This window comes from Prionailurus viverrinus, chromosome D3 (genome assembly GCF_022837055.1).
Source record: "Prionailurus viverrinus isolate Anna chromosome D3, UM_Priviv_1.0, whole genome shotgun sequence".
Classification (NCBI taxonomy): Eukaryota; Metazoa; Chordata; class Mammalia; order Carnivora; family Felidae; genus Prionailurus; species Prionailurus viverrinus.
In genome coordinates, this window is record NC_062572.1 from 9,092,128 (window position 1) to 9,115,567 (window position 23,440).

The 23,440-nt window shown below is 45.3% G+C and overlaps 1 protein-coding gene across 2 annotated transcripts in view; it reads left to right on the forward strand.

Annotated features, from left to right (window-relative positions):
- The window catches only part of CUX2 (cut like homeobox 2), a 320,122-nt gene that overhangs the window by 27,548 nt on the left and 269,134 nt on the right, over positions 1–23,440 (forward strand). Inside the window, exon 1 of one of the 2 annotated variants that reach the window (XM_047828239.1) lies at positions 10,652–10,776. The exons of the other annotated variant lie outside the window; for it this stretch is intronic. The gene's annotated coding sequence lies outside the window, so the exon portion shown is untranslated. Of the gene's footprint in view, positions 1–10,651; positions 10,777–23,440 lie in introns of those variants that run through there. 2 annotated transcript variants of the gene reach the window in all.

The following is a 23,440-nucleotide window of genomic DNA, read 5'->3' on the forward strand; positions in this document are numbered from 1 at the left end:
TAAAGACATTGATAAATGATTGTGCTGGAATGCACAGGTGGCTCACACACTCCTCGTTCTGTTCTCACCACAGCCTTATGAAATAGCTGCTGGGTTGTCAGTCCCACTTTAGAGACAAGGAAACTGAGGCTGAGAGGCTAATTAATTTGCCCTTGTTAGCTGCAGTGCCCTCAGTACAGCAAGACTCAGGGGCAGATGGGCTGTTCCTCAGACCAGCAGCCTCCAGACCTGAGCAAGCCATAGGCCCCAGCCCTCCATTTTCACAAACAGCCTCGCTGGGCCCAGCTAGGTCCAGAGCCCCTCTGTTCCTCCTCTCCTCTCCTCTCACCGCCCCCCCTTACCCCCCTGCCCGGCTGACGCTACCAGCCGTGTGCTCTGTTCTCTGCCCCGAAATGCAGTTCCATCCCTACAGCCACTGCAAATCATCTGTTTGCTGGTGCACACTCCTTTGGTCTCCAGCCCCCTGTCAGTTAATTCCAGGCTGATTTCCAGGTGGGTGGTCCACACTGAACACAGTTCCATGCAGGCAAGGGGCAGCTGCTGCAGTCAGCAAAGCCTCTGGGGCTTCAGTCAGTTTCAGGGCCCCACATCTGCTGGCCACAGCTAGCAGGCCTGGGAGAAGAAAGCCCCTTCACCTTGTTCCCCACCCGCTTCCAAAACATGTCCCTGTCCATCCCCTGCTTTCCATTTTGCTGATGTTGTCACAGTCCACGCCAGTGGGATCCCTCACTTTGATGGCTGCAGCAGCCCCCTCAGGTGTCCTGCTGTGATGCCTCTTCCCCTACCCTCTCTGCACAGAGTCCATTCTCCCCTGGTAGCCGCCCCTCAGCTCTGCTTAAAACCCACTAGTGCCACATAGACTCAAGAGGATTGAAAAACAGGGACTCAAACAAATATTTGCACACTATGAACACTAGCTGAAAAGTGGAAATGACCCAAATGCCCATCAACACATGAGTGGAGAAACCAATTGTAGTCTGTCCACACAATGGAATGTGATTGAGCTGTAAGAAGGAACGATAGATGCTACACCCTGAATGAACCTTGACATTATGTTGAGTGACAGAGGCCAGACACAAAAGGCCACATTAGTGTATGATTTCCTATATGTGAGATATCCAGAATAGATCAATTCAAAGAGCCAGAAATCAGATCGGTGAATGCCAGGGACTTGGGCAGAGGAGGAAATGGGGAGTGACTGCTAATGGGTATAGGGTTTCCATTTTAGGTGATGAAATGTTCTGGAACTGGATAGAAGTCGTCATACACATTGTAAATCTACTAAATGAGACTGATATTTACTTTTAAGTGGTTAATTGTTTTGGGACACCTGGGTGGCTCAGTCAGTTGAGTGTCTAACTTCGGCTGAGGTCGTGATCTCATGGTTTGTGAGTTCGAGCCCTGCGTCAGGCTCTCTGCTGTCATCACAGGGCCCACTTGGGATCTTCTGTCTCCCTTTCTCTCTGCCACTTCCCACCTGTGCGTACGCATGCATTCTCTCTCTCAAAAATAAACATTAAAAAAATAATTGTGTGTGTGGTATGTGTGCAAAAGTCTCCAAAACTTTTTGTTTTTACTGTGGTTACAAGATACATGAAATTTACAATTTTAACACATTTTCACCATTTCCATCACTCCCAAAAGAAACTCTGTACTGATTAAGCAGTCACTCTCCCTCCCCACTCCCTCCAGCCCCTGACAACACTAATATACTTGCTGTTTCTATGGATTTGCCTATTCTGGACATTTCATATAAACAGAACCACAATATGTGATCTTTTGTGTCTGGCTTCTTTTACTTAGCATCATCTTTTCAAGGATGATCCATGCTGTAGCGTGAATCAGTGCTTTGCTCTTTTTTATGGCTGAATATTAGTCCATTATCTAAATAGACCACATTTTGTTTACCCATTAATCAACTGATGGACATTTGGGCTGTTCCCACCTTTTGGCTACTGTGAATAGTGCTGCTATGAACGTTCATATATACGTATTTGTTTGAATATCCGTTTTCCAATTCTTTGGGGTAGCTACCTAGGAATGGAGTTGCTCATCATATAGTAACCTCACGTTGAACCTTGAGAACTGCCAAACTGTTTTCCACAGCAGCTGCACCATTTCACATTTCTCACCAGCAGTGTGTGAGGGCCTAGGGTGACTCTCAGGTTTAGATGCAATAATACACATGGAAGGCTTATCCAGGGCTTGAGACATAGTAGGTGCTCCAAAAATATGAGCAATTATGATTATTCTTGCTAACAGTCAATACTATGCACCTCCTCTAGGCCAGGCCCTGGTAGGTGCTGAGGGTACCAAGATGAATACAAAATCATTCCTACTTTCAAGGAGCTCCTATTCACCTGAATGGCTTCTCTTCGGGCTCTTCGAGTAACTGGTTTGATTAACAGCAACAACAATAATAGCTACAAATCTAATGACCACTTATAACATGGCTGGCGTTGTACCAAGTTCTTTATTCATTTCCCTCATGTGACCCTCACAGCAACCCAGGGTATTGGCAATATTATCATGCCCTTTTACAGAAGAGAAGGCTGAGCCTCCAGAGGGGGTGAATATGTCTGAGCTTCACGGCTGACATTGAGCCGGGGTTTGAAGGTGATGCCTGTGCCTTACCAACTGCCCTCTCAGGAATCAAAGGGTGAATCTGTTTACTCTTGGTTTTGCCAAAATCCAAGAATTAACTCAATTTTGGCTTTTGCACAGACCCACCTGGATCCTAGCAATAGATTTCATCATGACAGGGGCCTCCAGTGGGCAACTTCTGGCACCAGTCCCAAGCCATAGTCAAGGCTGGGCCCTGAAAGGACAGTCTCTGTTGAGTTCAAGGGACCACTTTTTAGACCCGAGACCAAAGAACAGGTGCTAAATTGCATCCAATTATTCCTCTCAGTCTGCAGGACTTTCCGTCAAAAGCACCACTCCCCAGCCCCCTACACCCTCACCGGCCACCAGCCACCTCCTTGGTGGCCCTGCCTTTTCATGCTTTCATCCTTCTTTGCCAGACTCCACCATCCAGTCTGTGTCCGGAAGAGCAACACCCGGTCTGCCTTCTGTGTTGCCCACACATCGATTCTAGGAGGGGTCAGGAGGGACTCTTTTTGCAGGACCCCAGTCTATATGGACTGCTGGGTGGGTTTCCATGAACCAGGATTCACACTGAATTTCTGGAACCTTCCAGATCATCTGGTGGCTTCCCTAGCAGTGCCAGCAGGGGGTCTGAAGTAACTGTGCTCAAGGCCACGTCCCCAGGCTGCAGGGCCAAACAGAGGCCAGGCACGGGGTCTGTGGGCCCGGGGGAACACCAGACACCACAGAATATACCCTAAGGCTCTGAACACCCCAGGAATGAGCCCCCTCCACCCTTGCAGCTTAGCTCCATCTCTTTACAGTGGCAGTTTCCACACTTGTGCTGTGTCCCTACAACAGCCATTTGAGCCCCACATGTCAATGTATTTTGCCACATCCATGAACAACCTCTGTTGTCACTTACTTTACACTTTTCTTCAAATTGACTCACTTTCCTTTTTTTTCACTTTTTTTTGAGATTCCTCTTTTTTAAGTTTATTTATTTATTTCGAGAGAGAGATCACGCAAGTGGGGGAGGGGCAGAGAACGAGGGGAGAGAGAATCACAAGCAGGCTCTATGCTGTCAGTGCAGAGTCCAGCGCAGGGTTTGATCTCACAAACCATGAAATCAAATCAAGGGTCGGATGCTTAACTGACTGAGCCACCTAGGTGCCCCTTTTTTTTCATTTTTAGTATGTATTTTGGAGAAGGAAACCGCATTGCTACTGTAAATGAAATAGCAATTTTCCTTTGCAGGAACAGAATATAACATGAAAATAAATATGTAAATATTCAGTTTTTAAATGTTTTAATGTTTAACTTGGCACAGTCTTATCTATAGTATCTCCCCCACAGGTTTCTTGCTAATTACAAAGGGAAAAAATTATAGTGCAGAAACCTGGCAGACATGCCCCCATTCCAAGAGGTCAGAGATTGCACCACCAATTGTCAATTTTAGGACAACTGGTGAAATTGGAACATGGAACCTGAAATTCAGATTCTAGAACTTCATTAATGTTAAGTTTCTCAAATGTGATAATTATATGGTAATTACATAAGAGGATGACCTGGTTCTTAGGAGATACATACCGGACTGTGTGTGTAAAGGATTGTGGTAGTGACTGCATTAACACATAAGTGGTTCATTGGGGAAAGTGTATACACACACACACACACACACACACACACACACACACACACAGAAATAAAGCAAATGTGGCAAAATGTCAGCATTTGGCAAATCTGGAGAAGTTCAGAGATATCATTGCACCCTTATTGCAACTCTTCTGTTACAATTTTTTTTTTTTTTTCGACATTTATTTATTTTTGGGACAGAGAGAGACAGAGCATGAACGGGGGAGGGGCAGAGAGAGAGGGAGACACAGAATCGGAAACAGGCTCCAGGCTCTGAGCCATCACCAGCCCAGAGCCCGACGCGGGGCTCGAACTCCCGGACCGCGAGATCGTGACCTGGCTGAAGTCGGACGCTTAACCGACTGCGCCACCCAGGCGCCCCACAATTTTTTTTTTTCAAATAAAAAGTTGTGAAAAATGTCTACTTGAGGAGAACAAAAGCAGCTCACACATCACAAGGGATGAGGGGGTCTCACACTTTGGGAAACACTATTCAGCTGGTACAATTTCTCCATCTCTAATTCTCTTTTCCCTCTTGTAGTTCTGACCTTCACAGCTCAGCCTCCTCCTAGATTCTGCCTACTCCTTCCCCTCTGAGAGATTCAGGGGCCACATCAGCATAGTAAAGATTCTGAAGAGTCCTGCAGCCACAAAAATATGTTGAATGCTTTTTGTTGGAGTGAGGGTCTACTGTTTGTTGAGTCTTCTATTTTTTTTTATTTTTTTTAAAAATTTACATCCAAGTTAGCATATAATGTAATAATGATTTCAGGAGTAGAATGTTTGTTGAGCCTTTACCATGTCCCTAGTATGCTGAGAGCCCTAGGAGATGGATGCTGTTCATTTTACCCATTTTATAGATGAAGGAACCGAGGCTCAAAGAGGCAAAGTCACTCAGTCCTTATCTAAGAAAAGGAGGCTCTTAGGAAAACACAGAGCAGGCATTGGGGTACCTTCCTTAATTGCCATGATATGACTGCTTTGGAAGTCACAAAACAATTATTGGAGGTAGTCTAGTGGCTGAGAATGGAGACTCTGGATTTAAATCTCTGATACTTGCTAGTTGTGTGCTCTGGAACAAGTCACTTACTTGTACCATGGGGGTGTGGTGGTGATTAAATAAATCAGTACATGGACAGTACAATACCTGGGAGAAATGGAGACTCAGAGAAGTTAAATGACTTGGCCAAGGACACAGAGGAAGTGTCAGGCTCAGGGTTTGAACCCAGGCCTGGTAGACCCCAGAACCCTACCTATGATCCTGTCCTGTTGATCCTGAACTCTGGGTCTAGCTCACCTTCTGGTTCTGGTCTCCATTTGCTCCCAGATCACAGGCTCCTTTCCAGTTCCTCTTGCTGTAGTCAAGGCCTACAACATTGTCCTGATCTAGGGATGGCTCCAATCAGTCCTTACAAGGACAGGACATATTACTTCTGGGCCCTTTGCTTGGATCTCCAGCTCATACCCCACACTCAGCCTCGGTGGGGAAGATGAGTGTCCCTTACATGCCACTAAGGGAGTTTTAACTGCTGCTGAAGTTGACACATCCATTCACAAACCCATGGGTTACCAGAATGTTCCTCAGGCTCAGCCACCCGCATTCCTTCAAGTGAACTGGGCCACACTAAAGCCAGCCTGGGAGATATTTATTCAGAGAAAAAGAATAAAACAACAACAACGACAACAACAGGGTCAGAATCCATTTCAGCCTAACCGATATTTTACACAATTGGATACGTTTGACTAAACTAATACATATGTATGCAGACTGGTGCATTTCCATTCAAACCAATGTAAATTACCTTTGACCAATATATTTTCCTGGAAATCAATGCATTTTAACACGAGATAATATTTATGAAATTGAATTTTTTATTGAAGCTAATGCAATTCTATTCTATTTTATGCATTTTTATTAAACTAATGCATTTTAAATTAATCCATTGTATATTAAGTACAACAGACATTGGTACTTACAGTAAAATAATATATGCCCACTGAAATCAATACAGTTTCAAACCCTGGTGTTTTCCATTTAACTGAAGGATGTCAAGAATACGCAGCTATGAGTTCAGGGCATGTGAATGTGAAATTGTGTCTTTTCTTTCTTTTTTTTTCAAAATCATTATCACTTAAAAGATATTGTGCCTCAGGATATGGCCAGAGGCCCAAGGATTTAGAATTAATTCATGATTCTAACAGCCAACTCAACTGAACATCCCACTTGACTGACTTTTTGACCAAGTGGACTGGTGATTCTTAATCATGAGGGGTGACACAAGTCACTTGTCACTACTAATAAAATACTGAAGTTTGCAAACAATTTACTTTGGAAAAAAAGCGAATGTTTTGAATCCATCAGGGTGCCAGCAGGAAAAGATAATACAGTCAAACTGGTATTTTGAGAGGAGTTTAATAAAGAAATTCTTTATTAAGGTGAGAACAGGTTTAAGAAAAGCAACAGTGCAGCCCCTGGGACTAGTAACCTTGGGAGCTGTTACCATCTGGGCATTACTGGAACCTGGAGGGAGCAGCTGGCAGAGGGAGAGAGGAGCGGTGGCTCTCAGTAGAGAAACTCAGCCCCTTGGCATCCCACAGAGAGGGAGCTAGAAAAATAGATACCTGACCTTTCTCTACTCCCACCTCATCTCCTGTTGACACTCTCCATTGGCCAAATCAACCAGAAGCCAGAGGATAAGGAAGCCCGTTGTTGCAGTCCTGGGGCAGCACAGAATAAGCAGGAGAAAGGTAAAGAAGGATGAATCTGGACAGACAAAAAGAAGATACCCACATACCTACTGAGTGTTTATTATACATGATGTGCTTTCTCATTTAAGTCTTACAACACCCTATGAGGAAAACACTACTATTATTCCTATTTCCAGGATGGGGAAATTGAAGCTCAGAGAGATTAAGTGGGAGAGCTAGGGTTTGAGCAGAAGTCCACCCACCTTTGTAGATGAAGGGAACAGTTTCTGGGAAAGAAAAGAAAATTTAATAAAAGAAGACAAGGTTCTCTTTTGCCCCATCATACCCTTTTCCTTCCTGCTTGGGACCGTGACATGAGAACCTGATGTCTGGAGCTGTGGCAGCCATCTTGTAACCACGAAGGGAGATATCACAAACACAATGAGTAGAGCAGGGCAGAAAGAACAAAGGAATCTGGGTTTTTGTTGATATTGTTGAGTCCCTAAACCAAGCCCAGAACCTCCTACATTCAGGCTTCCTGCTAATTAACAATACACTCTTGTCTTTTAAGCCCAGTTTACTGGGTTTACTGTTACTTGCACAAGTAGCCTTCCTAACTGATACACCATTACTTATGTATTGCTTGAATTTTTAATAACGAATATGTAATTTCTTTGTTAAAAAACCCACAAAATCAAATAATAAATGCTTAACCACTCCCCTCATCCAACTGCACCAAACTGGTCATGGAATTTGTGTTTTTGCCCTTCAGGACAAAACCCAGATGCACATGATTTTTTAAGGCTGATTTCACAGACCTATTTTATTACATTTTATACAAGGTTTTTTTTTTTTCATTATGCACATTTAGATGGCAGAACATCTTGAGCATATGCATCTCTGTATTCCCTCTTGCTGAGGACCCCATTTGCAGCTCTCACAAGGCACAGCACTGCTATTGTTCCATTTCCTGTGAGAGTCCCTTAAAAGCCTGCTCTCTCCCACCTCTATCAGTTCTCAATTCAGGGAAACTTCCAGGATTTCCACATCCAACCACAGACCATGAGGGTCTGGGGTGGGGGAAGGGAAGACCTCATGACATTTCCTAGAACTCTTAGTTGCCAAACAGCATCTTCCTTCTATGAGGGGAGAATTTTGTTCTCAATTTCCATCTTGCCCCCTTCTCTTTGAATACAGACTTGGAAGATTCTAGCACTTCGAGGGCTTTGGAAAATTTACTCCTCCCTCAAAGATTTATGGTTGTGAGATTCCCTCATTTCATTCACTCACCCATTGCTTTAGTCCCAGTAAGCCTTAGTTTTATCATCTGGAATATGGGGTGATGCTAGGACTTAACTCAAGGGCTTGTGAGGGGAAGAGAGTTAAAACATGTGGATTGACTGGCACAGAGTAAAGGTTCAATAACTGCAGGCTCATGCAAATAGCAGAAGTGATATCATTGCTAACTCTTTGAGAGTCAATAAAAATTCTTAATGCATCCATTCATATCACAGCCAGCTTCCTCAGTGGCGGCTGTCCTTATCATGGAGAAATCTAGGTCATCCTAATGGATGATACTCATCAGCTTTGGATGAGTATCTCTTTTGTGAATCCATGTATAGCACTGATTAGCCAAGGAGATTCAATGGGGGTTAAGAACTTGGACATTAAAATCAGAGGGACCTGGGTACAAATCCCATCTCCACTTCCCAGCTGTGTGATCTTGGGCAGGTCTCTTTGTCACTCTGAGCCTCTCAGCATCCTCATTTGGAAAATGGGACTAATAACGGCTGCCTCGTGAAGTAGTTGGAAGATTAAATGAGGTTATACATGGAAAACTCTGAACACAGGGCACTTAAGAGCATCTGCCATCTCTTTATAGCTGTCATTTTTTTTTTCCTCTTGGCATGCACGGAAATAAGCATGGAGAGATGGATGCAAAGTTCTGTGGTCTACGTGCTATTCTGTTTCTAGAGACAGATGGAGAGAGGAAGAAAGAGCAAGGAGGTTATTGGTTGAGTTGGAAATTTCTTTTCTTAAGTAAAAGGGAGCTCAAAGTTTACAGAGAAGATAGAAGGGATCCATTATTAATATTTTAACATTGCTTTTAGATTCCAAACTCTTTGTGGGCTAAGACCCAGCTAATGAACCTTAGTATCCTGCACAGGACCTGGCGCTCAGCAGGTGCCCAATCAATGTTTGTTGCTCTAAATCCATCCCTGTATTAGTCAGCTTGGGCTGCCATAATAAAATACCATACATTTAAAACCAGGCATCTATTTTCTCACAGTTCCAGAGGCTGGATGTCTGAGATCGGGGTGCCAGCATGGTCAGGTCTGGTGAAAGCCCTCTTCCTGGTTTAAAGACAGCTTCCTTCTTGCTGTGTCCTCACATGGCAGAGAGGGAAAGAGAGAGAGAAAGCCAGCTCTGGTTGTCTATTCTTATGAAGGCATTAATCCCATCTTGGTCGCCCTACCCTCATGATCTCATTTAAACCTAATTATCTCCCAAAGACACTGTATTAGGGTTAAGGCTTCAAAATTAAATGGGAGGGAGGCACAGTTCAGTCCATAGCAATCCCCTAACATTCTGTACTTCAGCTGCAAAGTAGACCGAACCTCAAGGTGAGAAATGTGGGTGAGCCTCATTTGGAGAGGGAGGTTGGGGAGTGAAAGAGTTTGGCGTGGGCATTATTAGGGAATCACAGACCCACCCATCCTCCTGGCACCCAGTGAGGGTTGGTGTAATGGCTAGGCATTCAGGGGCTGGAGTTCATGACTTGGATCCACTGCTATGACATCTAGTGCCTTACCCTTTCTGGGTGTAAGTTTCTCTCCCAGTAACATTAAGACGGTAGGAAACAGTGTTACTTTTGCCCCAATACCATTCCCCTTTCTTGTGAAAGCAGCCTCGGGGTTTTCTTTTGGCCAGTTTATGCCCTTGGCCTCCACTCTACCCCAGCTAGGGAATTGGGCGGGCCATCTGGGCCGCGTCTAGCAGAGTCAAGGTGATTGGCTCAGGCATAGGCATGTGGTCTCACCTAGACTAATGAGAATCTTCCCTAGGCTTTCTCTTTTCCCCGGGGACAAGAAGCTGGGAGGACGGAAGCTTGGGCTAATGGCAGCCATCTTTGCCATCGGAGGGAATATGTCTGTCTGAGGATGAGGCCAACACAGAAGAAATCAGCAGGAGAAATCCCAGAGAAGGAGGAGTGTCTGAAATTCAACCTCCAGGCTATGCCTGGGCCCACCACACCAGTTAAACTTTCCAGTTAAATAAGCTAATAAATTATTTTTGGCTTAGGCCAATTTCTGTTTCTGTCCATTGTCACCGGAAGCATGTGATTAACTCAAATGCATTGGCCAGAACTATTTCAGTATTTCCCACCTGTGCCGATGTCACCTGACTTTCTCAGGGTTGGGAAGATCTGCCCGGGCCATATTCCCTCAAAATGTCGAAGAGACTTGCAACGTGTCTGAATCCTCGCAGGTACCAGGAGCTGATACCTCCATTGACCCTCATAACACCCCCACGAGGTAGCCGAGCTGCTGTTCTCGTGGGTGGTAGGCACTGTGGGTGCCCCACCCCCCTCCTCTGCTACTCTGTCGGGAGCGGGCACGAGACCCAATTCGGGCCAATGAGATACGAGGAGAAACCTGCTGGGCGTGGCTTCTGGGCAAAGCCTCTTGAGCCCTGGAAGAAAACTTCCCGTCCACGTCGGCGTGGTGGAACTGCCGCCGCCATCTTGCTTCGCCCTGAGGAGGAGACCCCGAGGCACCGCAGATTAAAGAGGTGGAAAGTGCCAGCCTCCGGTGTTGAGCCGCCAAATCAGCCGCCTCCTGATGTGCTCCACCTCAGGACTCCCCGGTGTGTGAGAAAGTTATCGTCTTTCTTTGAATTTTGTGTCAAGATTTCCGTTATACTCAAAACCGTCGTGAGTAATACACTCCCATTTTATAGACGGAAGAGGTAGTTTTCAGGAAAGGAAGTGACTTTCTCCCGATATATGGGCAAGATTATTTTGGTTGCAGGTGACGGAAACCCGACTCCGGCAGCTTAAGGAAAAGGAATGTATAGACTCAGGTCGATTCAGAGTACGGGAGTAAACAAATGTCCCTCATGTGGTGAAAGCGTAAACCGAGGTAGAGTCGTACGGTATAAAGGCGCGAATTATGGATATGCCCATGACGGGCTAACTTCAGATGCGTTATGCCGAGCGAAGCGAGTCAGAGTCACGAGGCCACATACTGTGCGATTTCACTTACACGCCATTCTGGAAAAGACAGAACTTCACACACAGAAAACCGATCCGTGGTTTCCAGGCGGTTGGGGAGGAGAGCAGGGAGCCGCCTGTAGGGAGAACGTGGACTTTGGGAGCTGGGGTTAGAACTGTTCTGGATCTTGATTGTGGGGCCGGTTAAATGACTGTGTGTGTTTGTGAGAACTCACAGAACCACCGTAAAAGGGGAGAATTTCACTGTGTGTATATTATACTTTAAAAACATTAAATTGAGGGGCGCCTGGGGGCCTCAGTCGGTTGAGCCTCCGACTTCGCTCAGGCCATGATCTCACGGTCTGTGGGTTCGAGCCCCGCGTCGGGCCCTGTGCTGACGGCTCGGAGTCTGGAGCTCCCTTCGGATTGTGTGTCTCCTTCTCTCTCTGCCCCTCCCCCACTTGTGCTCTGCCTCTCTCGGTTTATCAAAAAAATAAACGTAAAAAAAAAAAATTAAAAAAAAAAACCATTAAATTGAGAGTCCTAGGGTAGGATGGGGAGTTACTCCTTAATGGGTACAGAGTTTCTGTTTGGGGTGATGACAGCTTTTGGAAATAGTGGTGAGATGGTTGCATAACATTGTCAATGTAATGAATGCCAGTGAATTTTATGCTTATACATCATTAAAATGGCATTTTACGGTAAATATATTTTACCACAATTTTTTTTTTCTGTAGTGGGCCTAATATTATATCAGTTTCAGGTGTGCAGCATAGTGACTTCACAAGTATATACATTACAAAATTCTCACCATGATAAGTGTAGTTACCATCTCTCACCACACTGAGTTATTATGATATTATGGCCTATGTATTGACTATGCCTTACTTCCCATCCCATGACTTATTTATTTTATAACTAGAAGTTTGTATCTCTTAATCCTCTTCACCTTTTTCTCCTACTCCCTCTTCCCTTTCCCTCTGGCAACCACTACAATTTTTTTTTTTTAAGTGGAAAATAAAGCTTCCAGGAATAGATTTCAGGCATGGCTGGATCCAGGATTCTCTCCATCTCTCAGGCTCTCTTTTCCACTGCCTTGGTTTTATTCCCAGCAGGCTCTCCTCAAGTGGTGACAAAGATGGCCTTGGAAGTTCCAGGTATACCTGCTCTCAGATTAGCAATGCGAGCAGGAGAGAAGTGCTTATTTCCCAATAGTTCCTAAAACTATTGCATGATTGAGTCTCATTGGCTTGCCTTTGGACGTGAGCTTGCCCCTCAGCCAGTCACTTGGGCCAAGGGTCTAGAGTGCTCAGTTGGCCAGCCCTGGGTTGTATGTCTACTCCTAGAGCTGGGGTGAGTATTCCCACCCAAACCCCTTGGAGGGAGAGTGGGGAGGGATGGATCTCAAAGAGAACCAAGGAGCTTTGCCAGCAGCCCCTACACCCAAGTTAAATGTTGAATGGCCCAGCCCCAATTCTCAGCCCGACATTTATGCAGGCTGTGCCATTCTGTCCTTACATTCTCTCCAGCAAAGCCCACGTAGGTACAACATACACTCATCATTCCATCCCTGGGTTTGCATAAAAACCCACGTCCACGAAGTAGCAACTGCAATGTTTTTCAATCACACAGCAAAGATATTTAAAAATATCACCCATATGTGTTTTAAATACAGGCAAATAGCTGGCAAGGCAGTCGGCTTCACACCCGCGTGCCATTCTGAGTTTTAATCTTCTCGTTTCCAACTCTCAAAATCACACGTTGAAGGCCAGACAAGCCCAGAACACTGCTAAGGCTGTGCGTCTACTCAGAATCTTCCCAACCCGCCCAGCCAGCTTTCTTTCCTGGTTGAGGAAATATCTATGATTCTGGGAAGGAATTTGGGGGCTCCTAGGCTTGAGCTGAATCATTTGCCCTCCACTGAAAATACAGAAGTGGAACCAAGAAATTTTTAGTGAAGTTTGAGGAAGTTTTCCAACCTCCTTCATGAAACCATCCTTAGGCAGTTTGGCCCGCACCAGCTTTCTCACTACCCCTCTGCGTGCCTGCCCATTGTGCTATCTATCTGGTATTAAATTCTTTAAAATCTGGCTTTGCTTATATGCAATCTTATAACTTGAGACTCCCCATATTTTCTCATCTTCCATATTTATACTTTCTCTTAATAACAAAAATAATATCCTTCCACTGTAAGTAACAGATAATTCCAACTCTAACTGGCTAAAATTATAATAGGTTTTCTTTATCTTATACAAGAAGTACAGAGGTAGGTGAGTCCAAGTTTGGTGTGATCAGTGGCCACATGACATCAGCTCTCTACCCTGCCATCCTCTGTGTGGTCTTTACCCTCAGCCTGCTTCCCCTCATGGCCTCAGTATGGCTGCCCCTACGCCAGGCATCACATCTAGGCACAGAATTGTCCACAGAGACCTTTCTTATAAGCACTTCAGTAGATCTCCCCTCACATCTCATGGGCTAGAACTTAGTCACATGTCCACCCTAAGGCCAGACACCAAGAAGGGCAATGGGAGGAGCAGCACCAGCAAGAGAAAGAGGAGGAAGAGGAGGAGGAAGGGAGGGTGTTGGGTCATAGGGGAGAAGAAATCAAAGAAATCTTGGGGAGCTTGTGTAATCTTTTCTTTATAATCTCTCGTGAGATTGGTGCACATTTTGCTGATTGCCTCTCTTCTCTTCCTAAATGCTCCCTCCTAGCCTCTGGCTGCTTCCCAATCTTTTTGCCACCTCACTGCATGGGCTTGACTAAGGCACCTTAGGTTTCACTAGTCCTGTCCACTCCCTGTCCGGGCTCATAGCCCATTATGTGCAATCCTTAAATCCCCAAAACTCTGGAATATGAAAGTTTTTATTTTCATGTTTGCGCAAACATTTGACCACAAAATCCGCCCGGGACTGGTGCAATGTGTAGACTTAAAAAACCCACCCCACTTAATGTGAATAGTCAGACATTTTGCTGCAGGAATATTAATGTGCTGGGCCACACAATGCTGCCTAACCCTGAATATAATATACAGTGTATGGTATTCTGAAAATCTGAGTGATTCTGAATTCCAAAATACATCTGGTCCCAAAGGATTTGGATAAAGTGGATTATAAAGTTTGATGATGAGTATCATCATTCCCGTTTCACAGATGAGGAAGTGAGACTCAGGTAAGTTCAGTATCCTGCCTAAGTTTACATAGTGAGTGTGGCTTGGATTTAAACTTGGGACATCTAGGGGCGCCTGGGTGGCTCAGTCGGTTGAGCGTCCGACTTCAGCTCGGGTCACGATCTCGCGGTCCGCGAGTTCGAGCCCCGCGTCGGGCTCTGGGCTGATGGCTCAGAGCCTGGAGCCTGCTTCCGATTCTGTGTCTCCCTCTCTCTCTGCCCCTCCCCCGTTCATGCTGTGTCTGTCTCAAAAATAAATAAACGTTAAAAAAATTAAAAAAAAAAACAAAAAAAACCAACTTGGGACATCTAGTGTCAAAGCCAAGGCCATCACCTAACACAACTCTAATCTTTCACATCCACATGCACAATTTTTTCTGTATCTATGTACCATATATTACTATTTACTTAGTATTTTTCTCTAACCTAGCTCACTTTTTACTTAATTAAATGTCTTTGTAAAAGGGAACTTTCTATCACCATTCTAAACAGAAATTTGGCATCTCTTGCCATAAATAGAAAAGGGCTACATATAAATACATACATTTAAAACCATGAATGTACTCAGCCAGAGGAACTGAGCCTGAGACCTGTTGTCTATTTTAAAGGGAGATTTTGGGGGACGCCTGGGTGGCTTAGTTGGTTAAGCCTCTGACTTTTGATTTTGGCTGAGGTCATGATCTTGTGGTTTGTGTGTTTGACAGACTGCTTGGGATTCTCTCTCCCTCTCTCTCAGCCCCTCCACAGCTCATGCATGTGCTCTTTCTCTCTCTCTCAAATTAAATAAATAAACCTTAAAAGTTTGTTTTAAAAAATAAACAAGTAAAAGGGAGATTTTTTTCCCAGAGACAGAGGTGTTATAGATGTGCTAGCACCTCACTGAGTCTTGGCCTTTAGAGTGATAGGAAAGACTGAGAGACATTTGAAAGATAGCCATCTTCCTCCCCATGGGATTTGAAGTTATAGAATGTTCTGTGAATGACCTAGAAATATCTGGAAGGTCATAGACCACACCTTGGGATGTCCAGAGCTATGTACACTTGGGCCCAGCTCATAACCACCCCATGGTGTCCATGCGTGTGCTACCCACTTGCTACCCTTGGATGACAGACCCTATCCTCCGTGGCCTAGGCTTGGCTGATCAGCCCCTTCCCTTTCGCTTTTGGCCATTGGCCCTGTAAGGATGTGCATCCAGAGCTACGAGAGGCCATGATGTCAGACTTGTGGACAGCGTAAAAAGAGCAAATTCGAGCTGACACCCAGACAAAATCAGACGGGAGGCAGCTTAACTGAAAAAGCCTTGACACAGTAACATGTGCTGATCCATAAGCTGCGCCAACCTGGAGGGTGCTGCGAAGAGCTTACAGGGGACATGTGTGATGGTCAGTTTGACGTGTCAGCTTGGCTAAATGAGAGTGCCCAATTATCCACACATTAATCTGGATATTGCTGTAAGGGTGTTTTGTGGATGTGATTGAAGTTTATAGTCAATTGACTAAGAGAGATTATTCTGTATCATCTGGGAGGGTCAGATTCAGTCAGCTGAAAGGCTGAAGAGCAGGGCTGAGACTTACCTGAAGAAAAGAAAATTCCTCCTGTGGACAGTAGCTTCCCCCTGGACTTTCAATCTGTTCTTCCTGATGGAAATCCTAAGAATTTCAGACTTGACTACTCAGCCCCTCAACTGTATAAGCCAATTCCTTGCAATGAATCTCTTACTATGTATGTCTCCTACTGGTTCAGTCTCTGGAGAGCCCTGACTGGTAACAGTAGCAAAGGAGAATTGTGTGGAAGGGTATGCATATTTAGACCGTTTTAATAAGTAAATGTAACTGCCTTATGTTTCTTTCATTCTTTGCTACGTTAGAAAGGGTTCAATACCTTCCTGCCATCAAGAAAAAACAAATAGTTTTTGGTGGATTTGACCATCCCAATTTATTGTGGAAGAAGAGGGGAGAAGAGAGATTGTACAGGACATCAAAGGCCTTAGTCTAGAACATGCTGTGAGCAGGGACTGCATCTCTTTTCAGCATGGATACTCCCACTTGCATGTGTGTTAACTACAAAAATGAGCACTCAAGTACAATAGCTTCTTTCTTGCCCTCCTCAACACTCTTATTTTGGGGGACCCCAAGGCACCTTGCTTTAAGAAAACTGACATTTGGAAATTGGAACTTACCCAAATAATCAAATCGTCATCTTCAACAATTACTGGGTACTCACTGTGCAACAGGTATATTCACTACATGACTTTACACCCTCACAGTAGCCCTGAAAGGAAACCGAGGCTCAGAAAAATGAAATGTTCCCAGGGCCACATGCTAAGTGGCACACAGCAGGTTTAGCACTGGCTTTTGTCGTAAGACCAAACAATGAGTCCTTAAACAATATACAGTATAGTGTTGCCTGCATTTAAATTTTACATAAATAGTATTGTACTATTTGTATTCTGCAACTTGTTTTCTTTAAGAAGTGTTACTATGAGAATCGCCCATGTTGAATAGTGTGGTTCTGAATCATTATTTCCCCCATTTATAGATTTCCATTGTGTGAATACAGTACAATTTATTTTATCCAGTCTACTATTGATGGGCATTTGGATTGTTACCTTTTCCCTTTGTTTTTGTTTGTTTTGTTCTTTTACTGTTATGAGCACTCTTCTGTAAACAATCTTATAGAAAGATACAAATCATTTATATCCTGCTGGACGCACCTGGACAAGAGTTCCTGGTGAATATATCCCTAGGAATAGATTGGTGGGGCATGTGGCATGCGCCATGCATGTCTTCCACTTTGCTAGATTATGCGCAGTTGTTTTCTAAGCTAGTTGTACCGATTACACCAGCAGTGCATGAGGATTCCAGTTGCTCTGCATTTTTAATAACTGTTAGTATTATCTGGCTTCAAAATTTTGGCCAATCTGATAAGTGCACGATGGTATCACATTTTGGTATTAATTTGAATTTTTCCTAACTACTCTCGAGGCTTAGCTTTTCAGGTATTTATTGGCCATTTGAGTGCCCTCTTCTATGAAATGCCTGTCTGGGGCTGTCACATGGAACGCTAGAAAGGAATCTCTTTAGGCAAGGCTATCTTAGGATATTTAAATCTTTGTTTCTTTTGAAGCATCAACTTGCCAAAGAAGTTGACATTCAAAACCTTAAAAAAGAGAAACAGGGTGAAGGCTAAAGGGAGGCTGAGGCAAAGGAAATGGGATTCTTCTCAGGTTCTCTCAGTGATGCCCCTCAAGAGTCAGCATTGAATGATGGATCACGTGGCAGCTCCTGTTTCAACAGGACTCCTACTTTTCACAGTTCATATCTCCATGCCACCACTCTTGAGCCAAGAAGGGAGCAGCACTCCCCTTTTACAGATGTGAAGAATGAGGTATGGAGGTGCTAGGTGGCATGCCCAAGGCCAGCCACATGGCATCATGACTGGCTGGCTGGGGTGCAAAGCCTGCTGGGGTCCCAAAACCCAGAACCACTGGTGGAAACCACCAAGAACACTTAGGAGGTCACCAGGGAACCTCACTTATAGGCCAAGGTGGGTCCTTTCAGAGCAGTTGGATGATCTAATGGGGGAACTCATCAGATTTCCAGGAGCTTGCAGTCTTAGGTCATGCTGAGAGCGACAGCCACATGGCATCCAAGCTGGATGATTGTGGGGAGAAACTGAAGTTGGTGAAACCACAGAACTAGCTCAGGAAGGGGTGCAGGGTCTGGCCTTTCAGTGGGACAGCACTAGGTCCACTTGCTCTAGTGATAATTAGGCCCCAGTGGCTCACGATATGGGATGTGTGTTTTGTAGCCATGGGATAATCCTTGTCAGATGTTCTTGGGTGAGAGCTGCTCTCCTCCATGTGTCATCCAGGAAGTCAGGCTCCTCCCTACCCTTGAGTCTTGTATCCTCCTCCTGGGGCCGGTGGGCTAGCCCAGGCATGTTCTTTCTACAGTGAAAAGCAACGGTGCAAGAGGGCAAGTGGAAACACAACATATCTTGAGATGTAGGCTCAGAACTGGCACACCAACAATTCCACTTCATTCTGTTGGCCAAAGCATATCATGTGGCCAAACTCAAACTCCAGAGAGGTTAAGCACCTGGATCTAAGCCACACAGCCAGGCAGCCACAGATTCAGGCCTCAGACATAAGCAATGCCACGTCAAAAAGTGACTCCTTTGTCACCGGCATCATCAGGCAGCCATTTCCCAGTGACTGACTTTTAAATAAAACACGGAGCACACAATTTCCTGTACCTAAGCTCTCTTTTACATTCGTCTCTTGTCTGAGCCACCATCTGTCCCTCCACTCGGTGGTGATGCTTCAGCAGTGGGGTGAGGCCTCGCCAGCCAGGTTCCCTCCACCTTCATGCCTCTTAGCAACCTTCAACAGATGCAAGTTTTCTGACACAGGCTCCCATGATTAGCAGATGCTCTTTAATTAGCTTTATTTGCATTGCATTTGTTGCCTCCCTGAGATTATCTTAATTCCATAGTCCTCCAGGATACACATTTTGTATGTGGCCATTTGCCTCCCTGAGGATTGGGAGGAAGAGTGGGACTGTGGGGGACTTGCTAGGGAGGACTTGCCCTGTAAAACCAGACTTCAGCACCTGAGAAAATTTCCAGACTAAGGAGAGGCCAGGAGGTTAGAGCTGATGGGACAGCTCTGTAGAATTAGGGAATGGGAGGTATCCAGAGGACTCTGCCTGGATCTTAACCCACTCTTTAGCTCTGTGACCCTGGGCAAGTTACATCATCTCTGTGCCTCAGTGTCCTCATCTGTAAGATGGGAATAATAATAATGTCTACTTCATGGGGTTGTTGTGACCTTAAATGAGTTAATTCCTAGAGAGGGCTTAGAATAGCACCTGGCACATAGTGATTAAATTATAGTTAGTTATAATTATATACCTATTATATGGACCTCCTGACAGTCATCTGTTACCCACCTCTCCAGATATCACTTGTTTCCCCCAAAAGTCACTGCTGACAATGGCAGTTGGCATTTGTGGAGCACTTACTGATGTCAGGCTCTTTGCGTGTGTTATCTCATTAATTCTTACCCCAACACTAAGAGGTCCCCACTGTGTAGATAGGGAAACAGGTTGGACAAGGGAGTGACTTGCTCAAGGTCACATCTCAAAAGTGGCAGAACCAGGATTTGAATCAGAATTTAAACTGGGGTCCCTCTGATTCCAGCCTTGCTTCTATCACCCCTACACTATTCCTGTCTTTGGTCTGAGAGAAATGGAGACAGTAATGGACTTCACTTCCACGATGCAGTTTGCTTCTTCCAACCACCTTGTTGGAAAGCCCCCACTTTACAGTTAATGAAAGCCATTTGGAGGAGAGTGACTTGCCCAAGGGCACACATCTAGGAAAGGGAGAGCCGTGAGTTTCATCTCCATTTATTTATTTATTTTAACACTTACTCATTTTTGAGAGAGAGAGAGAACGTGAGTGGAAGAGGGGCAGAGAGAGGGGGAGACAGAATCCGAAGCAGGCTCCAGGCTCTGAGTTATTGGAGATCAAACCCACGAACCACGACATCATGACCTGAGCGGAAGTCAGACGCTTGATCGACAGCCACCCCAGGCATCCCAGTTGCATCTCCATTTACTCCCAAGTCTGACTTTAGACTCATTCCACGCTGTCCGACCCTAAGATGTACAGCAGTTGATTTTGTGCCCATGATGTCATTTGCTTCTTCCAAATACCTGTTTGAGGATTCTACCCTCATTTTATAGCTGAGCATACTGAGACTTGGGAGAGAAGCCAGCAAGTGGCAGGGAAGGGATTTAAGCTCCTTCCCCTGGACCCAGTGCTCTTTTCCCTGCCTTTGGCCAGGGAAATTGTTGCCCAGGGAAGGGAATAGGAGGAGAGAAGGCAACTCTAAAGGGGTAGGGGGTGCCCCAAAGTCTACCTTTGGACTCACTCTCTTATTGCCAGCCAGCCTGGTTGCTAATCAGAGCCTCTCAGGTCTCAGGGACGCTCAGGCTTGGAGTTGGGGTTGGTGTATACACCAAGTGTCCACCAGGTGGGGCTTTTGCCAAAGGCCGGGCTCCAGGAGGCCCCAGCAGAGGCCTGGCTGCCCCACCTTGGAAGGTACCAGCAGGCACACGCAACCGCATGGATCTACGCAGTATGCTTACCCGCGTGCACACATGGGCTATGTAAACCTGTGTGTGAGCACACAGATGTGTTCCAGAGAATCTGTTTATGGCTTGTGTTTAAATGTGCACGAATGGATGTGTGCATGGATGTGTGTGTATGCATGGTGTGCAGAGAAGTGTATGCAAACAATGTGAGAGCAAGCATGTATACATGTGTGCACATATGTGCAAATATATGTGTGTGTGTATGTGCACAAAAGGGAATGTGGTACATGGGTGGTAGTTTAGACCCTGGCCTGAGGTATTGAGGATCATTTTAGAATCTCTCTCCTATGCTGTTTTCAGAGGCAGGGTCTCGGACAGAAACTGAGATGACATCTCAGGGTCCCTGATTTGCCACATTTGCCAAAGACCCTGAAGGACCCCAAGGATTTGGAGCAGGAGAGCTCATGCAGGAGGGCTAGATTTGCGTCTTGAGTCATGGTGTTTGAATGTGGAGGCCAGGGGTTGGAGGGGGAAGGGACTTTGCTCCTCCAGACACTGAGGGGTCCACAGAGGTTTCTGGGGTTGAAGGGATGGGAACCCAGCCTTCAAAGGAGAGCTTCTAGAGCCTTCATCTTGGGCCCCCTGAGCTTTAGAGCTGGAGACTGTAGGTGCAAGGGAGAGAGGGCTTCGGATTTCAGCCCTGACTGAGCCCCTCACCAGCTGGGAAATAAATTCAAAAATTTAAAGTGGAGGTGCCTGGGTGGCTCAGTTGCTTGAGCATCTGGCTCTTGATTTCACCTTGGGTCATGATCTCAGGGTCGTGGGATCAAGCCCCATGTTGGGCTCTGTGCTGAGCCTGGAGCATGCTTGGGATTCTCTCCCTCCCTTTCTCTCCTCTTCCACTCCCCCCCATTTGCACACGCTCATTCTCTCTCTCTCAAACAAACAAACAAAAATTCAAAGTGAATTCAAAGCCCCACAGAAATTTAGAGGCCGCTGAGAAACAGAAGGGAAGGAAACAGAAGGGTGTTCAAGGTTAAGAACTTCAACCTTGACATCAAACAGAACAGGATTTGACCGCCAGCTCGGTTGCTTATAGGCTGGATGACCTTGGGCAAGTCACTTACCATCTCTGAGCCCCTATTTCCTCAGCTATTAAGGGGAGGAAATGGCAATACTTACCTCCAAGTGCTCTTACAAGGAGGAAATTAGATAATGGGCAGAGCGAGCCCAGCTTGTGGAAAGCAGACCATAAATGGCAGCATCACCATTATTTTCCTGTCTTGTGGGGACAAGTGGATCATCTTTTGATTTGTGGAACTCAAGAACTGAGAAATCAGAAGGTCCAAGGAGACTGAGAGAGTGGTAACTTAGGGACTGCTCCTGGGGCGACAGAGACCCCTGTTGGCTATGATTTGTCTGAATGGCATCTTCTAGAAGTACCTACATTTCCTTCCCTCCTGCCCTGAACAGCGGCAGCAGGAAAACCTAAAGCTGGGGTCATTAGTAGCAGGGCTACAAAGGGTGAGTTTTCCCACTCTGCTTCCAAGCCATTGTCCTATTGAGTGAACTAGGGCAAGCTATTCAGTTCTTCTGACCCTCAGCTTCCTTATTGGCAGAATGGGCACAGTGATGATAGAGGTGAGATTTAGGGAGAATGTTAGAGAGGTCCTCGGTGCATAGTAGGCACCACTATGACAGTGATGATGACAGTGCAGCAATAGAACAGGGACAAAATGAAAATTGTAAGCATTCATATCTCCCTGTTTCTCCAAAGGAGCAAAAAAATTCTTTTTTTTTTTTTTTTTTTTTTTTTTTGTTTGGCTTCCTATTTTGCTGACTAGATGAAATGTGAGAACCTCAGATTTGAAGAAGGAGCAATGAGAGAGGGAGGAGGGTGGAAATGGAGGAAGAGAGAGAAGGCACTGGGGAAGACAGCAAATAAGAGTGAGCGATGAATGAGAGAAGATGGACGAGCAGTTTGAGGGGAGAGAAATTAAAAATAGAGACTGGAGTGGTTGCTTTAATGAAGGGAACTTCAGGGAAAGAAAGAAGCAAAAAGGATTGTTAAGGTGTTAAGTGCTCCGTGCCCTGCCCCTTAAGAAACCTGCAGTAACAACCTATACTCTTCATCAGGTTTTAGGGGTACAGTTTGTGGAATTTTATTTGGGCAGGTGGAGTGCCGGTAGGGGTGCTCCGTTCTTCTCAAGGCACAGGAAAGACCTATGGCTATCCTTGGGAGCTCATAGTCTTGGGGGCTGATGGAGTAATCAGCGCCCTAGTGGGCATGAAGCCAAATGGGGACACTCAAGCCAGATATGTGGGACCTGGGAGAGATGGAGAGCCAAATGTGTTCCCTTAATTCCGTGGTGTTTGTCTTGGAGGTCTTAGGTCCCTGTCTTGTTTGCACACTCCACTGCTAAAATAGGATGCAGAATTGGAAGGCCGGTTCCTGCCCAAGGGCCAGCTTCTCAGGGGCTCAGCAAAGCTGTGTGCCTGAAGAAGAGCCTGTACCAGTGCAAAGCAGAGTCCTAGAAACTCTAATTAGCTAATGTTTCTAAATCTCCTGGAAGCTGCCAAGTGCCAAGTGGTGTTTCATTCCGGGGATGCTCAAAGAAAATTCAGTCCTAGTTCTGGCTATAGATACAGCTCTGAAAGGGACCCTTGGCTATTACATGAGCAGAGCTATTAGAAAGCTGAAAAAAACAAACAAGCAAACAAACAAACAAAAAACCCAGACATGGCATAGTAAAGTGAGCTTAATAAGGATATAATTTTCAGTTAAACTGTTTTGTGCTATTGTAAAAAAAAAAAAAAAAACAACAACATGTTTTTGTCTTTAAATCCATAGTGTGCAGGTACCTCTACCTGGGGTTGATTTTTGTGTATGGTGTGAGGTAGGGATCTAATTCTATTTTTTTTCCTATATGGGTAGTTAGTTGGCCCAGCACCATATTGAAAATGAAGTCTGTCTTTTCCCCACTAGTTTATAATGCCAGCAACAAATGCCATGTATTTGTGTAAATCCATTCTATATTTGTGTAAATCTAT